The 24,758-nt window shown below is 50.0% G+C and overlaps 1 protein-coding gene across 6 annotated transcripts in view; it reads left to right on the forward strand.

Annotated features, from left to right (window-relative positions):
• The first annotated feature begins 13,761 nt into the window (after positions 1-13,761).
• The window catches only part of Atp2b4 (ATPase plasma membrane Ca2+ transporting 4), an 87,317-nt gene continuing 76,320 nt past the window's right edge, over positions 13,762-24,758 (forward strand). For 3 of the 6 annotated variants that reach the window (XM_013078622.3, XM_087193923.1, XM_087193922.1), the window contains exon 1: positions 13,762-14,139. The gene's annotated coding sequence lies outside the window, so the exon portion shown is untranslated. Of the gene's footprint in view, positions 14,140-14,162; positions 14,342-24,758 lie in introns of those variants that run through there. The other 3 variants (XM_004862182.4, XM_004862178.4, XM_087193921.1) reach the window with 2 other exon arrangements.

The following is a 24,758-nucleotide window of genomic DNA, read 5'->3' on the forward strand; positions in this document are numbered from 1 at the left end:
CTTCTGGGGAACCCAGATTCTTTCAAAGACCCCCTACAACCAAGAAAGCAAGAGACCCTACAGAGTCCCTGATCAGGGCCAGGAGCAAAAGGACACAGGGAAAGTAGGTGTGGTGGGGGAACCAGCGACAGCAAAGATGACAACAACAAAATGACTTCATTTGCCGAATTACCAAAACCCACAATGTCTGCAAACCACAGCATCTGCCAAAAAGAGGATGAGTCGCCAGGAAAGACAGTGAGGCCTGGTGGGGTGGATCGTGGCACGGAGTAGGCACCAGGGCAGAACAGAAAAGCAAGTATTTTAACAATACAGACATCCAGATCCTGACATAGTTCTGGGGCCTTTAGCTCTCAGAGTCTCGGCTTCTTTGTCTTTAAAAAGAGGTAATAGTAGGGCCGGGGATTTAGCCCAGTGGTTCTAGCTCCTGCCTCGAAAGTACAAGGTCCTGAGTTCGATCCCCAGTACTGGGGCGTCAGGGGGGTGGACTATAGAAAGAGCCGATATCATAGGTGGTGGCCATGGCAGCAACTGGGTTTGAACTCAGCCTTGCACATGAGAGGCAAGCTCTCTCCCGCCGAGCCATCTGCCAGCCCCATAGGATTAAGTGTGTTAATCTGTGCAAAAGAATTCAGCAATGACCATTACTCACTTCACAGCCAAGGTGGTTTTTTGTTGTTTTGTGTTGTGTTGTGTTGGGTTTGTTTTATTTTGTTTTTGAGAGAGAATCTTTGGAGTCTCATTGCCTGGGCTGGGCTCAAACGCAGTCTTCCAGCCTCAGCACCAGACCAGCTGGGATTAGAGGTATGGCTGGCTGGCTGATAGCCAAGTTCTCAGTTTTTCCCAAAGTTAGATAAATAAAGATTACTGCCTCACGCCTCATCTTCCACTGCCTGTAGAGGAACCCTTGGCTAAATGTTGATGTTTTGGGGGGCTTAATCACCTGAAGCTCAGGGCTTGCTGCCTTGGTCCCGGCCATTCTGTGGGAGGCTGGACCTGCTGGTCTACAGCCTTGGAAACTTCAGGACCTAAATCGTCTCACATTCACAAGCCCAGGGCCCAGTCATCTCCTCACTCCCCAAAGACCCCCGGCCCTTCCCTTCTAATCCACTCAGCGGCAAATCACAGGCTATTCTGGAACATTCTTGTGTCCTTCACATCTTGTTTTATTATGTTGTTGGCTAATTCTTCATCGGTGTGAATTTTTTTTTTTGGTACCGGGGATCGAACTCGGGTCCTTGAGCTTTTGAAGCAGGCGGCGAAACCACTGAGCTAACAGGCATCGCTGTAAATTTTTACTCAATGACACCACAACCTTTTCATAATCCTCCCTTCAGCTACTACAAAGGAAGGCGCATACTTGATGCTAAGGCAATTTAAATTTTTGATGAATGAATGCACTTATCTTAGAGCAGGGTTAATGAGATCGGGGCTTAGGGGCCGGGCTCTCGGTGGCTTCAGAGTCCAGGCCACCTGTGCCACCTGTGCCGCTCCATGCCATTATTCACTCAGGCATGAGACAAGCGGGTGTGAGTGAGTTTCCCGCCACCACAGCCACAACTAAGGCACATGCCACGCACGGGAGCCCAGAGGCCTATTCTTCCTTCATCTTCCCGCTCTCCGTGATACCTATCTGCTTCAAGGTGCCTGGTGGAGAGAGATAAGCAGGTGAAACCAGAATGTCAGCAATGTAGATGCAGCTACAGAGGCGGGGGCTGGTGAAACCTCAGGTGGGCTAGGAACGGAGACCAGATGAGCACGAGTGTCCTTGTGCTAATGTGAAGGCAGGTGGCACTAGGTATTGAGTCAGCTGAAGAGGGCACAGCAGAGGACGATCCCCAGGGCAGCCGGAGGTTCGGAGTCCATGAGTGTGGGGATCACATCAGATGGGCCCCGCCCAGGGAGCATCCAGCCTTAGGGAGGTACCTAGGGGTCTGGGTCGCAAACAACCCAGTAAGGGACAAGAGGCACTTGTCCCCTGTCAGGTTGGTTAGGGTTCTCAGAGAGGACAGAGGAGTCTGGTAGGCGCGGCTGCCTCCCTATTCCAGCGGTGGGACATTCTTTAGCCTCTTTTCTTCAAGTATTTGCTGGTTATGATGCTCTTCCTCACATCTAAGTTCAGAATCCTAGATGAGGGATGAACACAGAAGAGGTAATGTATACCAGTCCTGCTTCTCTCCATGGTAATTCAAAAGCTAGAGCTGGCCAGAAACCAAAATGGGTGCAGGAACTGGGGAAGGCAGGGTGGAACACACAGAAGGAGTGACTGAAAATCTATCTGCAGTACCCTGTGACAGTAGGCTCCTGTTGGTCTAATGCACCACAGCAATATCTTGCAGGCAGAGAAATCCCCTCATTGTGTGCTTGTCTCCAGAGTGAACTTTAGACTTGAAACCATTCCCACTGGACTCCCAACCCTTTTGCTCTTGTAGACAAAATTGTTCCCGGATGTTTCTCTAAGTGGTGAGAGCTCTGGACAGAAAAGGGTGGGAACCAGGCCCCCAGGTAGCCCAGAGTTTTGAGCAAGTTCCTGGTCTTTCAGTCTCAGGAGCTAGGGGCAGAGCTGGGCAACTCTTCAGAACTGAGCAGGTACAAGAGCCAGTGAGACCAACAAGCCATTGACCAACTGGTAGTTCCTCAACCAGCCTTAGTAGTTTGGTGTCCTTTAGGCTGCTCCTGGGGTGAAGTGCAGCCCTGGATCATGCCAGCATGACTACTAAGAATGTTCCTTTGCATCTGGGCCCTCACATGGGCTTAGCGACACTATGGGTACAGTACCAGCCCCTTCCCCAGGAAATGTGCCATCCTCCACACTTACCCCCTCAGGCATAGTCTTGAAGTGGAAGAGAAATTAAAAAAAAAAAAGTTCAGGAATACTAGGTGTGGAGAGGAAGATAAATTTACTCCTGTTCCCTATGGCTAGTGAGAAGAGGCAGTGATTTTTATTGTTGCCTGTTTGTTTTTCTAATGAATATGGGCCTTAGATCCAAGTTTCCAATTTCAATTTGGATTTTTTCCTTTGCAATGAAAAGAAAAAACCCAACTGAAACAGGCTTGAGCAACATCCATGTGTATTTGAGGCCTGGCTTCGTAAAGAAATCACTGGATGTGCTCAAGGCAGCTCTCTCCAGCTCACAGCTGGAGCTTCCTGTTCACTGGCTCCATTTGGGCAGCCATTGGCAAGATGGCCCCAGCAACTCCAGGCAGATGCCCTGCTAGCGTCAGTCCTCCTGGGTGGAGTTGAGTCTCTGCTTGGCTTGGGTTAAATGTCCATTTCTGGAGCAAGAGGTGGGGCAACTGTTTCCAAAGTATAAATTCTTAGCACAAGGGACCAGTGCTCTCTTTAACCAATGACCTCTATGGATCCCATCTTGAACCAGCAGCATCCCATCAACCACTGCATGTCAGGGTAGGTGAAGCATTTAAACAATGAATAACACAAGGAACTTCTGACAAGCACTTGGCTCCCTGGCAGCCAGACCTCAGTGTTCTCCATCTTTGTCTCTCCTGTCTTAAAAGAGGCATGAATTCAATGTTTAATTTCACTCCCAACGTGTTTAGGAAAATTGTGAGTTCGAGAAAATTGAAACCTTATATTTCCTGGATGTACAAAAAAGTAGAAGCCAGGTGTGGTGGTACACACCTATAATCCCAGCACTTAGCAGGCTGAGACAGGAGGGTTAGCGTGAGTTCAAGGCCAATCTGGGGTACATAGTGAGAGGTCAAGGCCAGCCTGAACTACATAGTGAAGGGCTGGGGATTTAGCTCAGTGATTTCAACACCTGCTACACAAGTGCAAGGACCGGAGTTCGATCCCTGGTACCAAAAAAAAATAAAATAAAATAAAAAAATTAAAAAACTACATAGTGAAACCCTGTCTAAAAAAAAAATGTACAAATTACTTGAAAAATTCTAGTTTTCATAATTCAAGAGATCTGACAACTTGGATTGAAGTAGTTATGATGAAACTAGAAGTGATTTTGGTGCCTATATAGAGAGGCTTTGCTTCAGTTGTGACAGGAAGTGAAAGAAATCTCCTTGGCCATGGACTGGGATGGAAGAAGTGAGAACCCAGGAAACATTGCTGTGGAAGCTGTGTGTGCAGGAGCCCAGGCCAACTTGCTGCAGATGCTGCAGAGGCAGACCTACCTCTCCATTCCTGGGGTGGAGGTCATCCACCACGAGCCAGATCCAGGAGCCAGATCCAGGAACCAGCTACTCGGGGGACTTTAAATAGCTGATTGAATGTTAAGTCCAAGAGAGGGCAAGTGGAGGCAAGGACCATTGGCTCCAGGACTGGAGTCTTCGGGAAAGAGCATGTGGACTTTGGAGTGAAGAAAGGTTTGAAACCGAGTAGTGCTACCTACCAGCTTCGTGACTCTGTGTGGCTTACTGAGCCTCTCTGACTTCGGTCTCATCTGTAAAATGGGGCTAATGGCACCTCTTGAGTTTGCCATGGGATTCAAATACAATAACACAACAAAAGCCTTTAGCACAGAGTCTGGCACTTTGGAAGCGCGTGATCAATGGTGGTATAGACTCAACGGGAGCCATTGGCCCTACTCTTCACTTTTTTGGTTGGTGTCTGTCGTATCCAAAGGAGCCAGAGATCCACAGCCACGTCCCCAGGCCTGGCAGAACCCAAGGTCAGCCCAAACCAGGCAGATGGCACATTACTCCTTAAGGACTTCCAGGTAACAGATTTCTTGGCTTGCCTGCCTTTGGATGCTGTAACATAGTTAGGATGGTCTTTCCTTTTTTTTTTGGCGACAGGATCTTGCTATGTACTTGAACTCACTATGTAGTCCAGGCTGGTCTCAAACTCGTGATAATCCTCCTGCCTCAGACTGCAGGGTGCTGGGATTACAGGTGTATGCCATGATACTCAGCTAGGACATTCTTTTGGTTTTGTTTTTTGTTTTGTTTTGTTTTGTTTGCTAGGACATTCTTATAAGTAACCTCTAGCCCTGTAGTGCCAATAGCAATTTATTTATTCAATAATTGATCTATTCTTTCATTCTTGCTCTAATAATTTTGGGGCACCTCTTATACCAAGCACCATGCCAGTTACTGAAAATACATAAATGAGTAGGATCCTTTTACCCTCAAGGTGTCCAGTGGGAATGAGGAAGATCAATAGCCCAATAGCCAGTCATCATAGGCCACAGTAAGTGCTTTTGACAAAGAGTGGCTCTGAACACTTTGGAAGCCCTGGAGAGCACTGAACCTGGTTTTGGGAGAGGGAACTCAGGGAAGGCTGCTTAGAGGAGGTGACACTTGAGCTAAGTCTTGTTTAGCTTTTTTTTTTTTTTTTTTTTTGGTAATGGGGATCAAACTCAGGTCCTTGCACTTGTGAGGCAGGCGACGGAACCACTGGGCGAAATCCCCGGCCCTTGTTTAGCTTTTTTTTGGTACCAGGATCAAACTCAGGACCTTGCACTTGTGAAGCAGGCGCCGGAACCACTTAGCTAAATCCCTGGCCCCTCTTAGTAGGACAAATTTTTTTTTTTTTTTTTTTTGGTGCTGGGTATCAAACTCGGAACCTTGCGCTTGCGCAGGAGGCAGCGAAACCACTGAGCTAAATCCCCGGCCCTCTGGCCCTTCTTGAGCTAAGTCTTAAGGGACAGCTAAGCAACCAGATCTGAGCCACATTTTTTTTTTTGAGTAGGAAGAATTTATTGAGAGAAAGATAGGTTCTGTCTGAGCGAGACAGAAAGTGGACTGGAAAGTGGGTTGCTCCAGTCACATTTATTTTGTAGCTATTCCTCAGCCTTTATTACCCAAGAAGCTTTCTGTTGGACTGATTATCACTTGGAGATGAAATCACGTCGGCCATTTTGGGGTGTCACCAAGCAGAAGTTACCGCCCAATGCCTGTGAGTGCAGGTTGGGAACCATGACCTCTTGTGGCGAAAGGAGTCCTATGGTCCTGAAGCAGGTGGTCCGGTCCCCAGGGGCTGCTGCAGACTCATCCAATGGAAAGGGCAGGAGAGGAGGCCTGGACCTCACAGAGATGGGGAGTGGTGGTCCGCTGGGAAAAACTGTCCACACAAAGCTGCCGAGTCATCTTTCCCGGAAATCTCTCTTGGTCCTGAATCACGCACTGTCCATGTAATGGTCTGGATACTGCTGCCTGGAATGTAGGGAAACAAACCAGATGACGTTTGGGGTCTCCTCCTGTTAGAGGAGCCCCCAGTTTCAGAATCTAGTTCTATATTTGCGATGGTTAATCTTGATTGCCAGCTTGATTGGATTGGGAAACACTAAGGAAATATGTGAAACACACTTCTGGGCGTGTCTATGGAGGTGTTTCCAGGGATGATTGACGTGTGGGACAGCAAACTAATGGGAGAGGTGTGACCTGGATGTGGGTGGTGCCATCTAATAGGGCGGGGCCCTGGATGGAGCAAAAGCAAAAGACAAGAAAGTCAGCCAGCACCGGCTCCGTCTGTCTCTGACTCTGACTCTGTCTCTGTCTCTCTGTCCGCCCCCCCACACACTTCCTGACTCCCATGAGGTAAGCACTTTTATTCCCACACTCTTCCACCATGATGTTCCTACTCTTTTTTTTTTTTGGTACCAGGGATCGAACTCGGTCCTTGTGTTTGCAAGGCAGGCGGTGGAACCACTGAGCCAAGTCCCTGGCCCCCTCTTTCCTCCTCTTGCACAGACAGAGCCTTTGCAGCAGGCACAGAAATTTTCTTCATCCTCAGTTTCTGGCTCCTGGAAGCTGCGAAACTGAGAAGGACATGGACCCATTTCAGATGGCTCTTTTTGCTGGGCATAGTGGCACGTGCCAATAATTGTAGCACTCTAGGAGGCTGAGGCAAGAGAGGATTACAAGTTCCAGCCCAACCTGGGCAACTTAGTTAAGATCCTACCTCAAAATTAGAGGGAAAAAAGTAATGTTTAATAAGAGCTGGAGATGGAGTATGAAGCCCTGGGGTTCAATCTCCAGTTAAAAAAAAAAAGTCTCCTTTTCTCCTCTGGCTTGGGACTGGACACTGCCTTCTCATATGCCCCTCTGTCCTCCAGCCTACAGAAGAGCAAGGGCACTGCCCCTGTCAGACCCATTCAGCCTGGCCCAGCCCTATGTGTTCCCAGCTGTCAGCTCTCTCTGAGTTTCGTTTCCTGTGAAATTAACCTACTGACACCTGCTTCTCAGGACTGCAAAAGTGAAACGACAATGCACATGAAGTGGCTTGCTCTTTTGTTTGGCACATAGTAGGGCTGAATAAATGTGAGTTGCATGCATGACTGCAAAGAGCACTGGCCCAGGTCAAGCTGGCAAAGCTCTGGGCTCACTGTGTGTTTAAAAGGGGTCACAAGGACGGGGTGAAGTAGCTGCTTCAATAACAGGAAGGACTGAATAGGCTGAGCCCTGCCAACAAAAGAAATCGCACCCCAGTTTTTTTTGGAGGGCCTGACACCTGTGTCTCCTCCAGGTGAGACAGGAGGGAAGAGGAATTTCTAGCATCCAGGCTCCTGTCAGCTGAAGCACCAGAGCCGGTAGAATTCGGTTCCTGGAATGCAGATGGGTTCCTCTGCCACCACCCAGGACCCCTCACAGCCAGGGCTCCTTGCCTCAGTCTCCCGGGTACTCCTTACATCTATGGACCTGAGGCCTGAAGAACAGGCTTGCAATGCAGAGGGCAAGAAAGCTTGTCAGCTGCAGGAGTGTGGGAAGAGTCTCAGGCCTGCATTCAGATGGCTTCAGTCATATGTTTGCCATTCTCTGGTGCTACCGAGACACTCAGTCAAACTTTCTGAGTCTCAGTTTCCCCAACTGCAAAATGTAATTCCCTCCCTATTCTTCCTACTATCTAGGACTACTGCAAGGATCAAATGCAACATCCTAAGTTTAAAAAGCACTTTGTTAACTGCAAAGTACTGTGCAAATAGGGGGGATTTTAAAGGCTCTGGAACAGGGGTTGTATGAGATGGGTCGGGCACAGGAGGCAGGAAGGATTCTTCCTTGGGTTTCTTTTGGTCTTCATTTGAAACTTAATGAGCACTGGCCGGGGATTTAGCTCAGTGGTTTCGGTTTCGCCGCCTGCTGCTCATGCACGAGGACCCGAGTTCGATCTCCAGTACCAAAACGAAAAAAATAATAATAAACTTAATGAGCACTTAGGGCATTGCTGACACTCTAATTAGGATTAAATATTAAATTTAAAAATCATCACTAGTTCCCCTCCCTCCACACTCACTTCCTCTGCTCTACTGAGCACAACCATTAACCAAAGACTATTTTTAAATGGCACTAATTTGCTGTACCCCGAAACAAATGAGAGACAGATATTTTGTTAGAAAAACAAATCAGGAACCAAACTTGAGTTTAAAAAAAAAAACAACACACACACACAAAACAAAACAATAACCTAGTTAATGAGTTCAAAGTGAATGTAAAACCAAACTACCGCAGCTTTCAAAACCATTGAACCAGAATAAAATCTGAACAGCAAAATATGCTCCCAAATAAACTAAACTGATTCTGCATATCATCAAAGGCCCTGAGTCAAAAAAAAAAAAGGATTTTCTCATGTTGAATTCCACATTCCTTTATTTCCCAGGATGCATCAGAGGTCTTGGATGTTCTGGTCGCTGTGCTCAGAAGGACAAGGACAAGGATGAGACAATCCCTTCCATCTAGGAGCACACAGTCCTGCATGCAGGGTTGTCCTGAGGAAAACCACTCCCACTGCCCGGCTCCACCTTCTTCCAACCCTCCTCTAATAGGACACAGGCCTGATGAGATTGCAGAGCAAACTGGAGCTCTTGGTGCCCCCTCACTAAACCTCATGATTGCCAGAATCAGAGCATGAAACCAGCAAAATGGAGCCTTGAAGTTCTCCGAGAGGGGAGTGACTCAAGCCAGCAGAGAATGCGCCCTTTGACTTAATTCTGCATCCCAGCCTAGCAGATCAGACAGGCTTTCTAATAATCTCAGTAAAGGCTGTCCCCTCCAGTGCTCTCCACAGTGGTCCCGGGAAGTGGGAAGAATGAAACTGTCGCTTGTCAAGTGCAGATGACCACCCACGCTCACCAAGGGGTGAGCTGGAAGCCAGACCCCCTGTGGAGCACCCAGCAAGGTCCGGAAGTAGCCAGGATGTTGCTGCCTTTGCTTCAGTTCGATGTTTCCTGCGCAGCTGCTGTGAGTTACTTCCCTCCCACGGAATACAGGCAGGACCATTCTTCCTTATCAGGAGTGGACCCTCCGGGCTGAAGTCACTACTGCTCTTCATGAGCAGCGTCCTCCCTAATTGCCTACTTGGTTTTTTGTCTTTGTTTGTTGTTGTTGATACCATAGTGGCAGGCAAGTGCTCTACTGTGAGCTACTTCTCCAGCCTTTTTTATTGTTCTATTTTGAGACAGACATATATAACGGTGTTCTATGCCCTGTATAGAACTGTGTTCTACACGCTGGACCTGGATAACCCTGCCCATCCTCTCTAGGTTTCTGATCTACCCTGTACACTGCTGCCAGAGAGTGTAAGGTGGACACAGACCTGATGAGACACTCAGAGCCCTTCATAGCCCAGACCCAAACATCTCCCTGCTTTCATTCTGTATTTCTACCTCAGGACCTTTGCTCATGTTACTACCCTGGCTGTCTCACATCACTTCACATCTGTCTCCAAAATGGTTTAAAGCTTACTTTCAAGGTTTTTCACATGCCTTCTAATGTGCTCATACAAAGCAGTCACTCTCTGGAATTTCCACAGAAGTATTTCCATATTCCATCTTTTAATGTAGTAAGTACTCAATAAATAGGTTTATTTTTGTTTGTTTATTTAGTACTGAAGCTTGAACTCAGGGACTTTGTACTGAGGCCTTTTTTATTTTTTATTTTGAGACAGGTCTTGTCTAGTAACTAAATTGCCCAAGCTGTGCTGGAACTCAAGATTCTCTTGGGTCAGCCTCCCTGAGTGCTGGTATTACAGGCATGTGCTATCACCCCTGGCTTTACTTTTTTAGAAACTTTTAATGTTTTTTGCCATGATGGAAATCCAATCCAGGACCATGTGCATGCTAGGCAAGTTTTCTACCACTGAGTAACACCGTTAGCCTCAATAAATGTGTTTAAAACTAACTTCAGCAGCTTCTGTTATAACCATTCATTTCAGAACACATTTTCTCCACCCTCACTGACTATAAGCTTGATATCTCTATGTACCTCATCTGGGCCCGGGGAGCATACGTTCAATAAATGTATAGTGAACTGAGTAGTGGATATTTGATAATTCTTACTGAACAGGTAAATGCACTGAAATGAGTGTATCTAAATGGAGCTAGCAGCTCAAATGGGGTCTATATTACTTTCTCCATTACATTTCTGTATGACTTAGTGCAAGTGGCCAAAACACCCAGTTTCATCTAGAGTGTTCAGGCCAGTGTCACGTGGCTCACCTGTATGAAAGGCCCAGGCTCAAATGTGGCCAGCACTCCCTCTTTAGCCTCCTTCTCTGCCTCTCTCTGCATGACCTTCTGCTTTCTAATTGGTCATCTCCTTCCTTATGCCAGCAAACACGGCTCCTAACCCTTCCAGAGTCTCTCGACTCACTCTTCTGTCTTTGATCTTAAACTCAAAAATCTCAGAAAAGGATGTAATTGGCTTGGCATGAGTCAGATGAGGGTGAGACCGCTAATAAAATGATAGTTCCCATCTTAACAGCGAAGAGAAAGAGTATTTTAAAGAAGCCATACGTGGGCATGGTGGCACACGGCTGTATTCCCAGCACTTAAGAGGCTGGAGCAGGAGGATCACTGAGTTTGAGACCAGCCTGGGCTACATAGTGAGTTCAAGGACAGTCTGAACTACTTAGCGAGACTGTCCCAAAAAACAAACAAAAAGCCAGGGATTTAGCTCAGTGGCACTGCACCTCCCTTGAAAGTGTAAGTCCTGAGCTTGATCCCCAGTACCAAAAGAAACCAAACAAACAAACAAACAAAAAACAAACAAAAAGAAGCCCTGGGTCCGGGCACAGGGAAGATGGGTGCCATTCTAGTCAAGGCAAAGCAGTAGGTATTCAAACAGGAAGGGTGCTGTCCATATTCAAGGGTAGAGCAGGGAAAGGATGAGGGGCCTGGGACCTGACGTGGGGCTCCCAGAGGCAGAGCAGTGCTGGCTGCATTCCCTCCAGCTGGATGAGAACAGCCTGACTGAATTTCCAAGGGGCAGTGCCCTCCCTCTTGCCCAGAGGGGCAACTCCACTTTCCCACATCCAGTAGTTATTTTTATGGATAGATTTATTTTTACTCATTCTAGACCTCAAAGCTGTTGCTGGAAGAAACAAGGCACTGAGGGTGCTAGGTTTCCAGAAAACGGACTGCCATGGCTGGCTCTGGCCCGCTCTGGGGGCACCTTGAGCCAGCTCTCCCATCCCTCTCTCCTGTCCACAGGGGCCCGGGGTGGGAATGGAGTCGGCAGAGGATTCTTCTGTCAGTCTGCAGCCAAGGGAGAGCACTGCACAGAGAGAAGGGAAGACCCGAAGCCATATTCCTAGTGTGTCCAAGAATCCCAGCCAGCCAGAGCGGTGACTGACCTCAGAGTGGGCATCCTCAGAGCCTCCCTTGGGGACCCTGTCTCCCTGGAGTCCGGGGAGCTTGAGGAGAGGATCTTGCCCTTCAGATCCTATCTAGCTCCTGACGGGCATTGTTTCCTGCTCTACAGGCCAGGCAGCCAAAGTAGTAGGCTCACACATCTGGCTTAAACTGTTATTCCTCCAAGACAAGTTTACTGAGCAGATAGGCGATTCCTCCACACATAGCCCTGCAGACAAGCTTAAAATATACTTTAATACATTTAAAGAGCCAATTTGAGACAGGCTTCTCATGATAAAGATGCAACTGACACTCACTGGGCACTAGAAGGTCAAGTTGTTGTCCTCCAGAGGGGCACCTGATATGCCCTTAAATCTGAAGCTCTGTCCAAGGGATGCCTTTCCCATGGCTCCCTCAACAACTGACTTGGGCTCCCAGAAGTTGACATTTTGGAGGACTTACCAAAATTTAACAAAGTACCACCTCCATCTCCCAATGAAATGCCTTGGAGAGGTAAGAGGGACCAGAGGGCTGTGGCAGGGTGGGGAGCCAATGAGAATAAGTGTTACTTTTGGTGTCTTCTAGGTGCTTCCAGGGTGAGGCCTCCGACCCCAGGAAGAAAAGATGGCTGGCAAAAAAAATTCGTGGGTGGTTGCCATAGAAAGGGACTCCGAAATGTCCCCTCATCCCTGCAGGCTGCCTCCCGCTGGGCTGAGTGGGACAAGGAAGCAGCACAGGCCAGGACATGAGGCGGGAGCTTATTCTGGATTTGATTCTCCAGATAGACTGTTCCAGTGACCTCCGACACCACAAGAGAAACTCTGAGCACAGCCCATAGCCTAGAACAGTTACTTTTGTCTGTTTAACTTTCCCTCCCTCAGAAATGGGATATAGATTGAGTTACAGAGAAACAGTAGGATAGGAAAATGAAGAGGAAAGAAAGCTCCCAGATGATAGGAGCTTTAAAAGGGTCCTGGGCTTGCTTCACAGCTGTTTCTCTCTGACCACTCGGCTTTGCATCTGGGGCGGTAGGACATGTGTGCTGGGAGGGCTTGAGGTAGGACCGCAAGCTCAACGAGGCCTGTTTCAAAGCCCTGTTAAAAACATCGGGAAGTTGTGGCAGCCACCTTCCTCACAATAACCTGTGAAGTATGTTAGCCTGCCTTCTGTAATGGAATCCTATAAATCTGAGTGTGTTTGCCGAGGTAGGTGTGGGAATGTATCAGTCAATGAAGAGCTGCTGTGTGCGCCAGCTGATGGTGCATGTTTGTACTTGAAAGCCATTAGGTTCTATGCAAAATCCATGGGTGGCACTGTTGCACAGTGCTCTCGTAGGTGTGGAGGTTCTGGGCTGTGATTAACAGTTGATAGGCTGTGTACAAGTGTGCCTGCATGTCTGAGTGTGTACAGATGAAAATGGAAATGTGTGCCACAGTACACATTTCCATGCAGGGCAGACAAGTACATGGGCTCTGGAGTCAGTCTGACCTGGTTTTAGATCCTGGCTGGGTCATAACCAGATGTGTAACCTAGGGCGAGTCACTCCATCCGCAATTTCCTCAACTATGAAATGAGGGTCAAAATAAGGACCTTTCCAGACTGTCATGAGGGTTAGAAATGATCCGTGGCTGCACAGATTTTCTCGAATCCCCCTCCCGCAGCAAGCAGCCGTCCCGTGCACTGTGGATGTGCCTCTGGGGCCCAGGAACAGAGGAGACAAAATGTGATCCGTGTTTGAAACGGAGGAGAGGAGGCAGGTTTGTGAGCCTCCAAAGCAACCCAGCCTTCCAAAAGCCTCGGATTGAGACGGGGCGGGAGGGTGCCCAGGGTGGCACAGGGGTCCACAGACACCTTGGGTTTCTGGGTCCTGGGTGTAAATAAGAGGTTGAGAGGCCAGTGGGAGATGCAGGAAGCCAACAGCCTGCAGGCGCTTCCTTTATTTCCTTACCACGCAGCAACGGTTGAATACCGCCACCCACATCCACTTCCCACCTCCACCCCTCCCTAGCACACACCCCTTCTCTACTTCCGTTTCAAATAAGAGCAAGCGCGAGTGGAAAGCCGAAAGAGCAGTGGATTCTTCCCTTTCCTCTTGCCATTCCCCCTTAAAACACACCAGGAAACAGCCGCAGCGCGGAGAGCCGGGCCACCTTAACAGTAGAGTAATGGTCTGGCCTGGCGCCAAGCCCCACCCCCGCGAGGCCTGGCTCCTCCCCTCTCCCCTCCCGCTCCGCCGGGAGAGCCGGGGAGCCGGAGCCTGGCCCGAGTTGGCTGGAGCTGTTGCCATGACAAGCATTTTCTTAAGGAAGCTCTGCCGCTGAGACCCTCCGGGGCTGGGGGTGCGGAGGGGGCACCGACTTCCCGGGGAGCCACCCCTCTGGAGAGCGGGATCAGGGACCCCGGCCCGGCTCCCCGCGTCCGTCTGCGCCCGGGCGGGTCCCGCTCCTGGGAGCGCCGGGAGGAGCCCCGGCCCACGCCCCGGCGGCGGCCGTGAGGGCGAGCGCGCGAGCCTGCAGCTCCAGCCGGGGCCCCGCCGGTGCATGGAGGCGCGGAGGGCCGGTCCCGCCGCGGAGGGCCGGCTCTGCTGGAAGGGCAGGTAGGCTTGCGGGGAGCGTCCGCGCGGTGCCAACTTAGTTTCTCTGCTGCCTCTCGGCTCTTTGTAAAACTCCCGAATCGCCTCTTGCTGGCGTTTGTTCCACGCGGCTGGGTTTGGAGGACCTTGTTTACGTGTCTGCGTGTGCATCTATTTGTCACATACTGGCCTTCCTCTCTTCAGCCCCGAAGAACCGTGCAATCAAGCAAGTGATTTTCTTTTCTTTCCCTGGTTCTTGTCCTTCCCGGGCCGGAGGGTGGTGCGGGGAAGTGGCGGGGTTGCCCTCACACCCGCTCCAAGCCGTTGGAAAAAGCACTCACCCCCTCCTGCAGGTTCCCGCCCTCCCCTCGGCTTGGGAAAGAGACGCAGAATGGAAAACTGTTGCAAAAATATTTTCCGCGACTGTTCCCTTTCTCGAAAGCCCGAGACGAGAGAGGGAGGGAGAGAGAGGGCGGGCGCGCGCCTGGGGCTCCGGGGGAGCTGGAGTGGAGGTCGGCTGGAGGCAGTTTGGGGTGGGCACGGGGAGGGCGCAAGTTAATTTCCTTGGCTTTGCAGAGAAACCTCAGCAGTTTCTCTCCGCCGCTTGCAAAACATCCTGACTCTTACGTCTGTAATTAGCTGTGGAAAAAGCTGGGAGTTCCTCGCGCTGCTGCCGTCCGGGCGAGCGTGAGCGCCCTGCACCGCCCTGCGAGCGCCTCCGAGGGCGCCGCCCCGCCCCGCTCCAGTCCCCACGGGGAGGCCGGAGAGGGGCGAAGTTGAAAAGTTCGCGGGTTCGGGGCTGGAGTCGGCTGGCTGAGTGTGTGGGCCTCGGGCGCCCCGAGGGAGGCCCTCGGGTAGCCTACCGGGGAGCCAGTGAGGCTGGGGAGTCGTCGGCCTCGGGCCTCCCTCCCGCCCTCGCCCCCTCTCCGCCACCCCGGGCTCCTCTCGGAGGAGGCTGCGGCGGGCGTCTTTGCCGCGGCGAGTTCGGCCCCACGCTCTCGCGCTCGCCGCGGTGCCCGCCGCTCTCTCCCGGCTGTGTGCTCGGGGCGCGGGAGAGGCCGGCCGCGTCCCGGGTGAGGAGTGGGAGGCCCCTCCCTCCTGGGCCTTCTTGCCGGACTCACGGTAACTTGCAGAAGTGCTGCCGGCGCCTGCTGGCCTGCGAGGGAGAAAGTCAGAGGGAGAAATAGGCGGGCGCTCACCGCCACCGCGGGCGGGGACCGGAGGATGGGGACGAGGGAGTAGGAGATCCCGCTCTACCGCGCCACCTCCTCCTCCGGGGGGTTCCCGGCTGCAGTCTTCAGATCCTCCCCGCCCCTCGTCCCCGAGCCCCCACACCCACCCCAGGTGCCCCTGCTCCTGCCTTTCCTATTTGGAGGCCCCCACTGCTCAGGTCCCCCTAAAATGGAAGGGAGGGAGACCAGGGTCATTCCAGGCTGGGACAGGGAATAGAGGGGGCCCTCGGGTGAGATGGGGGTGCTGAGGAGGAGGAGGAGGCCGACGCTAGGTCCTAGACCTGGAGCGGACGGATCGGTTGGAGTGAGGCCCGGGGGAGAGAAAAACTGCCTGCAGCCCAGCTAGTCTGCTTGGAGGGAGGGGAAAGGCTTGGCTGAGAACCTGGAGTACAAGAGCCTTGGGGCAGAGCTTAAAAGGGGGCCCGGGAAGCAACCGCAGCCCGTTTTCACTCTGAGGTACTTAGTGATTGGCACCCCGAGCAGACAGCTCCCGCCGCCTGTATTCTGATCTGGGGGGGAATGTGGCCATCCCTAGTGGGCACGGGCCCACGGAATCAGTGCCCTTGCTCTGTGGGAAGGAGGGGGAAGTGCTTTTTTTTGCTACCCCGAGGGAGTCCTCCCCCCAGTCTTGGCAGGAGTACAACCCTGAAACCAAACGCTCTCCCCCTGTCACCCTGGGAACCACATCCCCATTCCTGCAGCCGGCCTGCCTGTGTCCGGTGCCCTGCCGGGGGTGGGTTCCAAGGCACTTTCCAGAGCCACCTGGAGAGGCCCCCGGTTGGCGCCCCTGAGGCAACTGCCCCGTGGCTTTGAGCCCTGGCCCTTGGGGGCCGGAGAATCTGCTCCCGGGCTCCAGTCCTACGGGGCAGGACGGCGAGTGCAGCAAACGCGAGGCTCCCGCTCCCGCTGCCTCTGGGCCCCACCCTTTGTCAGCCTCTCCCACAGCTCTGCTCCTCCCTCCGAGCTGGGCCTCAGAGCACTCCGTGGCTGGTGGAGAGAGCACTTAGCTGGGATGTGGAGGCTTGCTGCCTCCAGTCCCGGCGCGGCTCAGTCCCCTCCCCTTCCATTTCCCACCTCCGTGTCGCTGGATCAAGGTCAAGTGAAGGAGCCCAGCTTGCCTTTGCCTGCACTCACCGTGCCCAGCACGGAGGCGTTGGAGGCGCTCGGTCAGAGCATGATCTAAAAGGAAGAGGCACTTGGAGCATCCAGGCCGTCAACCTCTTTGAGGGGGACAGGAAGGGGTTCTTAGCTTGTCTTCTGGTCTCCGTTAACCTTCTGTACAATGGGGCTCCTACTCCCCAGATACTGCGGGAAGGGAGGGGCTGAGCCAGATCTGTGGATAGCTGCAGTCTCCGATGTCAGATGAAAGTCAGAATGGAGGCCCGAGGCAGGGGCCAGGAGTAGAGCAGTCAGCATTTGCCCGAGGTGTGGGTGCTGGAAGAAGCGAGTGGGGTGTGGGTGACGGAGAGCGCTGGGGCAAGGTCTCAGGAAGCCTTATTCTCCCTACTCACCTTCTGGAAGGTCCTGAGAGAGCTGCGGTGCCCCAGCTGCCACAACTTTCCACGAGAGCTTCTTCCCTCAGCAGCCCTCCTGGACCTCTTCTCTCCGTGCTCTTGACCTTGGGGCCAGCAACTGCCTTGAGGGTCAGCCCTGCCCATCCCAGGAAGAACGTTCCAGGCCCACCTAGCTTGGAGGGAGATGAGTGCGCTCTTCTGGGTCCCCTAGAAAGCGCGTTTGCTTTGACCTTGCGGGGACATCCCGCTGCCCCCTTTCCCCAGGCTGCCCTCACCTGGGGGCTCCCCACCCAGCTCCTGCTCCCCAGGGCTTTGCTTCCTGTCCTCAGTTGCTAAGTGGGGATGAGGTGGGTGAGAAAGGTCGGGCCCAGGGCCCATCTAACTAGACCGACAGCCTTTTTCCCCTGGGTTCCTCATTTCTCCTTTTTTAAACGTAGTTTATAAAACATATCTGTACATTTTATACATTTTAAAAATTGAGGGCCGGGAATTTAGCTCAGTGGTTCTGCTGCCTGCCTCACAAGTGGAAGGACCCGAGTTCAATCCCTGGTACCAAAAAAAAAATTTGACACAAAATTGCACACACAGGTACATGTGATGTTTTGATATATGTACAGATTGCACAGTGTTCAAATCAGGGTAAACGTATCTGTCTTCTCAAACATTTATCATTTCTTTGTGGTGAAAACATTCAAAATCTTTTCTTCTAGCTTTTTTGGAACATTCAGCGCATTACTTGTAACACCCCTACGGTTCCCTGTCGTACCAGAACGGTTTCTTGTGGCTTTCCTCATCCCTTCTACTCTTGCCAGCCTCTGGTAACCACTATTCCACTCTCAGCTTCTGTAAAATTCACTTTTTTCAGACTCCATGTATTGGTGAGGTCATGTGGAACTTGTCTTTCTGTGCCTGGCTTAGTTCCTTCCCTGTGTCACAAGTGACAGGATTGTTTTCTTTTTAATGGCCAAATAGTATTCTGCTATATATGTACACTACATTTTCTTTATGCATTCATAAGTTGATGGACACTCAGGTGGTTTCCATTTTCTTGGCTGTCATGAATAGTGTGGCCATAAACATGGGAGTACTTCTCAAACATACTGATTTTATTTCCTTTGAATATATACCCAGCAGTAGGATTGCTAGATCATATGGTATTTCTGTGTGTGTGTGTGTGTGTAGTGCTGGGGTTCGAACTGACAGCCTTGTGCATGCCAAGCAAGTACTCTACCACTGAGCTACACCTCAGCCCTTTTTAAATTTTTTTTTCTTTATTTTGTACCAAGGATTGAACTCAGAACCTTGTGCCTGCAGGGGCAGCACCTCTGCACTAAATCCTGGGCCCTTTTAAAAATTTTTTGAGGAGTCTCCATACTGTTTTCCATGATGGCTGTATCATTTCCCCTTTTCGGTAGTCACAGGGATCTCGAAGGCCATGGGGCCGGAGTCCAAGGCCCTGTGGAATGTTTTGTACTCTGCTTCCTCTCCCAGCCAGCATCTCTTTGTGTCCTCTTTCCTCTTTCCCTTGTGTGAGCCATTCCTGCTCCTCTGAGTTATTTCCTCTACAGATGTTGAAACAGAGACGATGGGAATCTGCTTCTTCGTCTGCCTCAAACCAGGCCTGTGTTCAGCCCACCCAAACTTTGGTTGCAGTGAAACCAGGGGGACCTAGTTCAGTGGAGGCAGGGGCTCCCCGGGGGGAGGAGCCATGGATAGTGGCCTGGGGACAAAGGGCAGAACCTGGGCTTCAGAGGGTGGGGTCCTCTCTCTTCTGCCTCCACCTCTTCTCACTGGAGCTCTTCTCTGACTGGTTTTCCACCCCATCTTCTCTCCTTTGGCTTCCCAAGTCTCATACCCCAATCCGGTGGCAGTTCACCAAAGATGAATTAGCATGGACTCAGAGGCCTCTTTCCCCTTTCCCTCATGCTACCATTTAGGGTGAGCAGAGGGGTTTGGGGTAGAGTTTTTATGTATTTTTTTGAGACAGGGTCTCACTATGTAGTTCAGCATGGCCTTGAACTTGGAATCCTTCTGCCTCAGCCTCCTGAGTGCTGGGATTACAGATGTACTCCACTGCACCCAGCTTATGGGGTAGTGTGTTTATTGCTACCAAAGTTAAGGACTTGGGTTACCTTCAAGGGAACTCAGCCCAGGACACCTCACAGCAAGGTCCACCTAATTTGCAAACTCAGTGTTGGGTACAAACCAGTGCAAGCCCCGTACGCAATATTAAACTGTATGCACATTTACCTACCACTCTTCTCAAAATTTATCCCAAACGTGCATATTCTCCAATAGGGAAAGACATATACATAAAGTGATTCTTTTTCCTTTTTGGTGTTTTGAGACATTGTCTCCCTATGTAGTTCTTGAAAGCCTTGAACTTTCCATGTAACCTAGGCTGGCCATCAACTTGCATCCCTCCTGCCTCAGCCTCCCCAGTGCTGGGATTACAGGCAGGTGTCATCGCCATTCTATAAGATGGGTTTTGAAGACAAATTTGTAATAGGAAATCATTGGAACTATCCAAATGCCCATCGTTAAGAGCCTGGTTGAGTGAATAATGGTACATTTGCTAAATGGAGTACTACACAGCCAAGAAAGTGAGCAGGAGCCCATGAACTGATATGACATGACTTCACTTCTAGGATATGTTATTAAATAAAAACAAGCAAGATGCAGGAGAATGTATGTAATATGTGCCACCTTTTGGACAAGAAAGCAGGAGAAATAAAGAGTTGTTGCAGATAGACATACATACACAAGAAAGGTAAACTAGAAATCAATTAAAATGATTTCCCATAGAGGGTAGATACTAAGAACAGAGTGGAGGAGAAGGCTGACAATGAGTTGTTTTTGGTTATGCTTTTCAGACAGTTTTGATTAAAATATTTACATGGTTCAAAAATTAAATCCAAAAGAAAGAAAAAACCAAACCTAAAGCTGACTGCAACCGAAGCAGTGACTAACTGAATAACAATTTGATTACAAAGGAAAGAATTCAAGTAATTTTTAATCATAATACAGAGTCTATATTCTTTTTAAAATTTTTTTCCCCCCAGTGCTGAGGATTGAACCCAGGGGTTCATGCATACTGGGAATATTCTCTACCACTGAATGCATCCCTAGCCCTTTTTTTGTTTGTTGTTTGAAATGAGGTCCTCTCTATATTGTCCTGGCTGAGCTCAAACTTGCTGTCCTTCTGCCTCCCAGAATGCTGGGATTAAAAGTCTGCACCACCAAGCCTAGCTTTTAGAGTCTATATTCTTTTTTTTTTTGGCACCAGGGATGGAACTCAGGTCCGCAGCAGGCGGTAGAACGACTGAGCTAAATCCCCGCTGAGTGGTTTTACCACCTGCTGCATAAGTGCAAGGACCCGAGTTCGATCCCCGGTGCCAAAAAAAAATCCCCAGCCCAGAGTCTATATTCTTAATGGAATACATAGTCTAAAGATTAAAAAAACTGCAAAGAACTTTAGTTTGTGAGTATGTTACTTATTGAAGTATTGGTGTCATAAATTGGAAACAATGTTTTGCCCGTTGTAGCCAGAGTCAAAGGAGTAACCACATTGCAAGTTATATTTTTGAAAGTCAGGATCCTGCTCTAGAAGAAGAAGGAAGACGGAGTAGAGGAGGGGAGGAAGCAGACTGTCGTTCTTTGTATATCTCTGTAGATCTAGCCACTGAAAGGATCTAGAAGCAATACTATACCTAGCGCCCGGATTTGCATTTCCAAGTACTACTTTTCTCTAAAAGAAACCAATGTTTCTTAGAAAATGGCTGATTCTTGGGGCCGGGGATTTAGCTCAGTGGTTCTGCTGCCTGCCTCACAAGTGCAGGGTCCCCAGTTCAATCCCCGGTACCAAAAAAAAAAAAAGAAAAGGAAAAAAAATGGCTGATTCCAAGTCTCAGACTGGAAAAGTACACGTGATCCATGTTGTGCCAGAGGCTACAGCGTGTTCCTGTCAAAGGTCACAGGAGCAGGCTAAAGGAGCTCCCAGCAGGCAAATGTGAGACTTCCTGAGCATTAAAAACGGTAACAGCATATAAGCCCAGCAACTCAGGAGACTGAGGCAGGAGGGTGGCAAGTTTGAGTCCAGTCTGGGTGACTTAGCAACTTACGGAGACCTTATCCCAAAAGAAAAAATAAAAAGGCTGAGAAGGCTGAGGATGTAGCTCAGTGCAGAGGCCTGGGTTCATTCCCTAGTACAGAGAGAGAGAGAGAGAGAGAGTTCCACGAGTCCAGGCTGACAGTTAACAAGGGTCAAGGTAGAGCAGGGAGAAAAAACTTAACTGCAATGCCAACTAATCAAATATAGAAATAATAACGGAACTTTCAAAAATTAAATTTTTAATTGACAAGTAATTTGTATATGTTTATGGAACATACTATATAATGTTCTCATTTATGTATACATTATAGAATGATTAAGTCAGGTCATTAGCATGTCTTCACATACATACCTTTATTTTTTTAAATGTGGTGTGAACATTTAAAATCCGCTATCTTAGCGCTTTTTTTTTTTTTTTTTGGTATCGGGGATCGAACTCAGATCCTTGAACTTGTGAGGCAGGTGCTGGAACCACTGAGCTAAATGCCCGGCCCATATCTTAGCACTTTTGAAACACACATTACACTTAACTGTAGTCACCGTGCTCTGCAATAGATCACAGAAATCTGCACTTTCTAACTGAAGCTCTGTACCTCTTGGTCTACATCTCACCATTCTTCCAGCCCCTGGCAGAATCTTAAATTAACCAATTTACAGCCCTCTTATCATAGCTGATTCAAGGTAAGCTCACTAGTGGATTATAAAACCATTGGGTGAAAGGCTGGTATAACACACATCATAGACTGGCTGGCTTAAACATAGAAATCTATTTTTCATCGTTCCAGAGGCGGAAAGTCCAAAATCGAGGTACTAGCAGATCTGGTGTCGGGCAAGAGTTCTGCTTCCTGGTTTGTTTTCTCCTGTGCCCTCACCTGAGCCAGAGAGAGAGATGGTCTCTTCTTGTGTCTCCTGAGGACACTAATCCTATTGAGGAGGGATCCAGCATTGTAACCTCATCAGCCCCCAAGGGACCTGCCTCCTAGTACCCCTACTTACTTTGGGGATTCAGACTTCTAAGAAAGTGTTTTGGAAAGGAGACTGACGTTCAGGCCACAGCACCACGTATCAACCCACACGTTGCTCTTTACACTGGAAAGATTTCTAGCACTTCACCCAGTAGTAATCAAACAGCAGTGGCGGGACCAGAACCACCCAGCATCAGAACCCCCTTAAGCTCTGCAGTAAGAAGTTCCAGCTCCCTCTCTGGGTTCTCTTCAAAAATATTTGTCCTTCCTAATTACAAAGACACAGAATAGGGGCCGGGGATTTAGCTCAGTGGTTTTGCCGCCTGCTGCGCAAGCACAAGGACCCGAGTTCAATCCCCGGTACCAAAAAAACAAAATCTAGACTGTGAGCCATTCTATGCAACAGCTAAGACTCTCCAAAAATGTCATAAAAAACAAAAATTGTGTGTTGCAAGGGAAAGGTGGGAGGCAGAAGCCAGTCTAGATTAAAAGAAAATGAAGAGATACTCAACATTCTAGCCAAATATGATGTAAAAACTTTAATTGGCACTTGGGAGAGAAACATTGTAAAGACATTCAGGGTCAGGTGGGAAAAGTTTATTTATCGTTCTTTTTAGGTCTTGGGGATTGAACCCGGGTCTCATGTCCCAAGTGTTCTACCACAGAACTACATCCCTGTCCAGGAAAATTTAATGTAGCTATTAGATGATATATGATTATTGTTAAGGTTTTTAGGTATGATAACAGTAATATGATTTTATAGAGGAATATCCTTATTTTTAGAAAATAGAAAGTGCCCCTCCACTCCCCCATCAGTACTAAGGATCAAACCCAGGGCTTTTGCACTGAGCTATATCTTTAGCCCATTCTAGTTTTTATTTTGAGACAGCATCTCAATAAGTTGCCAGGCTGGGCTCAAACTGGTGATCCTCCTGCCTCAGCCTCCCAGAGTGCTGGGATTACAGGTGTGCGCTGCATGCCTGGTTCAGAGTACACAAAAGTATTTAGGGACAAAATATATACAAACTAGTTTCAGATAGTTCAATAAAAGTATGTAAATGTATGTGTGTGTGTGTGTGTGTGCGCGTGTGCGCGCGCGCACGCGCATGTGCATGCCCAAAGAAGGCAATGTGAACAATTGGTGAATCTAAATGAAGGATCTGTATTTGTTTATTATGCTGTTCTTTTCAGCTTCTCAGGTTGAATTTTTGACGTACAAGCTAGAGAGAGGAAAGACTCCTAGATTCCCAGACTCCTCTCACCTGTCTCCCAAACCCCTGACCACAGGAGCATCTTTCCTAAGTCCCCTTGGACAGAGACACAGTGGTCCCTTGGGAAGTCTTCCATCTCGATGCATGACAGATGGGCCCACTGGGCCGGGGCAGTTCATGGGGGGCAGGATGGTGGGAACCCCAGGCACTGAGGGCTGTTGCCGACTGACCTTCCGTGTCCCTTCTGAATTCTTGCGCGCTGGGAGCCTCTTCACTCCCGGGCTAAGGAAAGCTTTCCAGGTGCCCCTGCTGCACCGTCAGTGGCCCAGATGACAGTGCTGCCACCCCTGCCCCCACGTGGGGTCGAACTCAGGACCTTGCGCTTGGGAGGGAGTCGCAGTGCCACTGAGCTAAATCCCTGGCCCAGAAGTTAATTTTGTATGGCTCAGCCAAAAGATAGTATTAGTAGACATTGGACTGGATAGCCAATATGCACTCATTTTTAAAAATGTATAAAGATATTAGTGGACATTGGGAGTCAGGGCTTGTAGTCAGTGCTGTGGGCTGAATAGGTTAGGGTTCTGAACCGTGGGCTGGGTTAGGAGAAATTGGGTAAAGCTGCCAGCCGCTGGGCCAGTGTGGCCTTGCCCTCAGTCCAGACTTTTGACCCTGGAGGTAGACACACTGACCCAGCCCTTGTTCAGACTCCTGTGCAGATTTTTGCATTAGCCCCCCTGGACTGGCCAGGGCAGCTGCCCATGGGTGGAGAGGGAGGTACCCAGCATGCCTCTGCCCAGCGTGCCCGGCTTCACATCTCGGCAGCTGAGGATGGAGGTAACTCTCAGGAAGCACCCACCCTTGCGTGCCCCCATTTGGTGGACGACAAGCGCAGCAATTCACATAGGACCTCAGCCCCTGCAGGGAGGCCTGACCAAGTCATGCTGGGGCACTGAATGCAGGGCCTGGAAGTTGAGGTGTTTATGGGAGTGGGGAGACTAGAACTTGGCAGATCTCAACTGGGTTATTCTTGGAGGAGCTGACTGCCAGGCAGGATTTGAAGGAGGAGAAAGGATAGAACAGCGCACTGGCAGAGGAGAGGCCGAGAAGGAGGGCTGGGCCACTGTGTCCCTCAGGACGGGGGACTCTGAGCGGTGTGGAGAGCCAGATGCTCTGGCAGGTGAGGGAGGCGGTCTGCTCCCACCCGCTGCACTGCCTCCAGCCCTGTCTGAGGCAGCACTGGTGTCTCGGGCAGGATGGCATCTGGCCTCAGCAGCAGCCTGCTGACTGCCTGCTCTCCTGGCACTCATGGACCATTAAGATGATTTTTGATGTTTCCTCCCTGCCATCTGTACTACAGGCTTCTTCATGGGAAGCACTCGTAGGGCATCTGTTGGAATGAGAGGATGGGCACTGCTGGCATCCAGACTTCAGGAGCTTTCTGACCTTGGACACGGGGAGGTCTGTCCAGTGGACAGAGCTGGAGAAATGGTCTAATTTCCTCCTTTCACAAGTGAGAAAATGGAAACCTAGCAACTTGCCCAAAGACACTGGGGCCCTTTGAGGGAGAGCCAGGGCTGGAGCTCAGCTCCTGCCCGTCCAGGTCTGCGCCT

Source organism: Heterocephalus glaber, unplaced genomic scaffold, assembly GCF_053883595.1.
Source record: "Heterocephalus glaber isolate CG9 unplaced genomic scaffold, H.glaber_assembly_v1.0 deba00001600, whole genome shotgun sequence".
NCBI lineage: Eukaryota > Metazoa > Chordata > Mammalia > Rodentia > Bathyergidae > Heterocephalus > Heterocephalus glaber.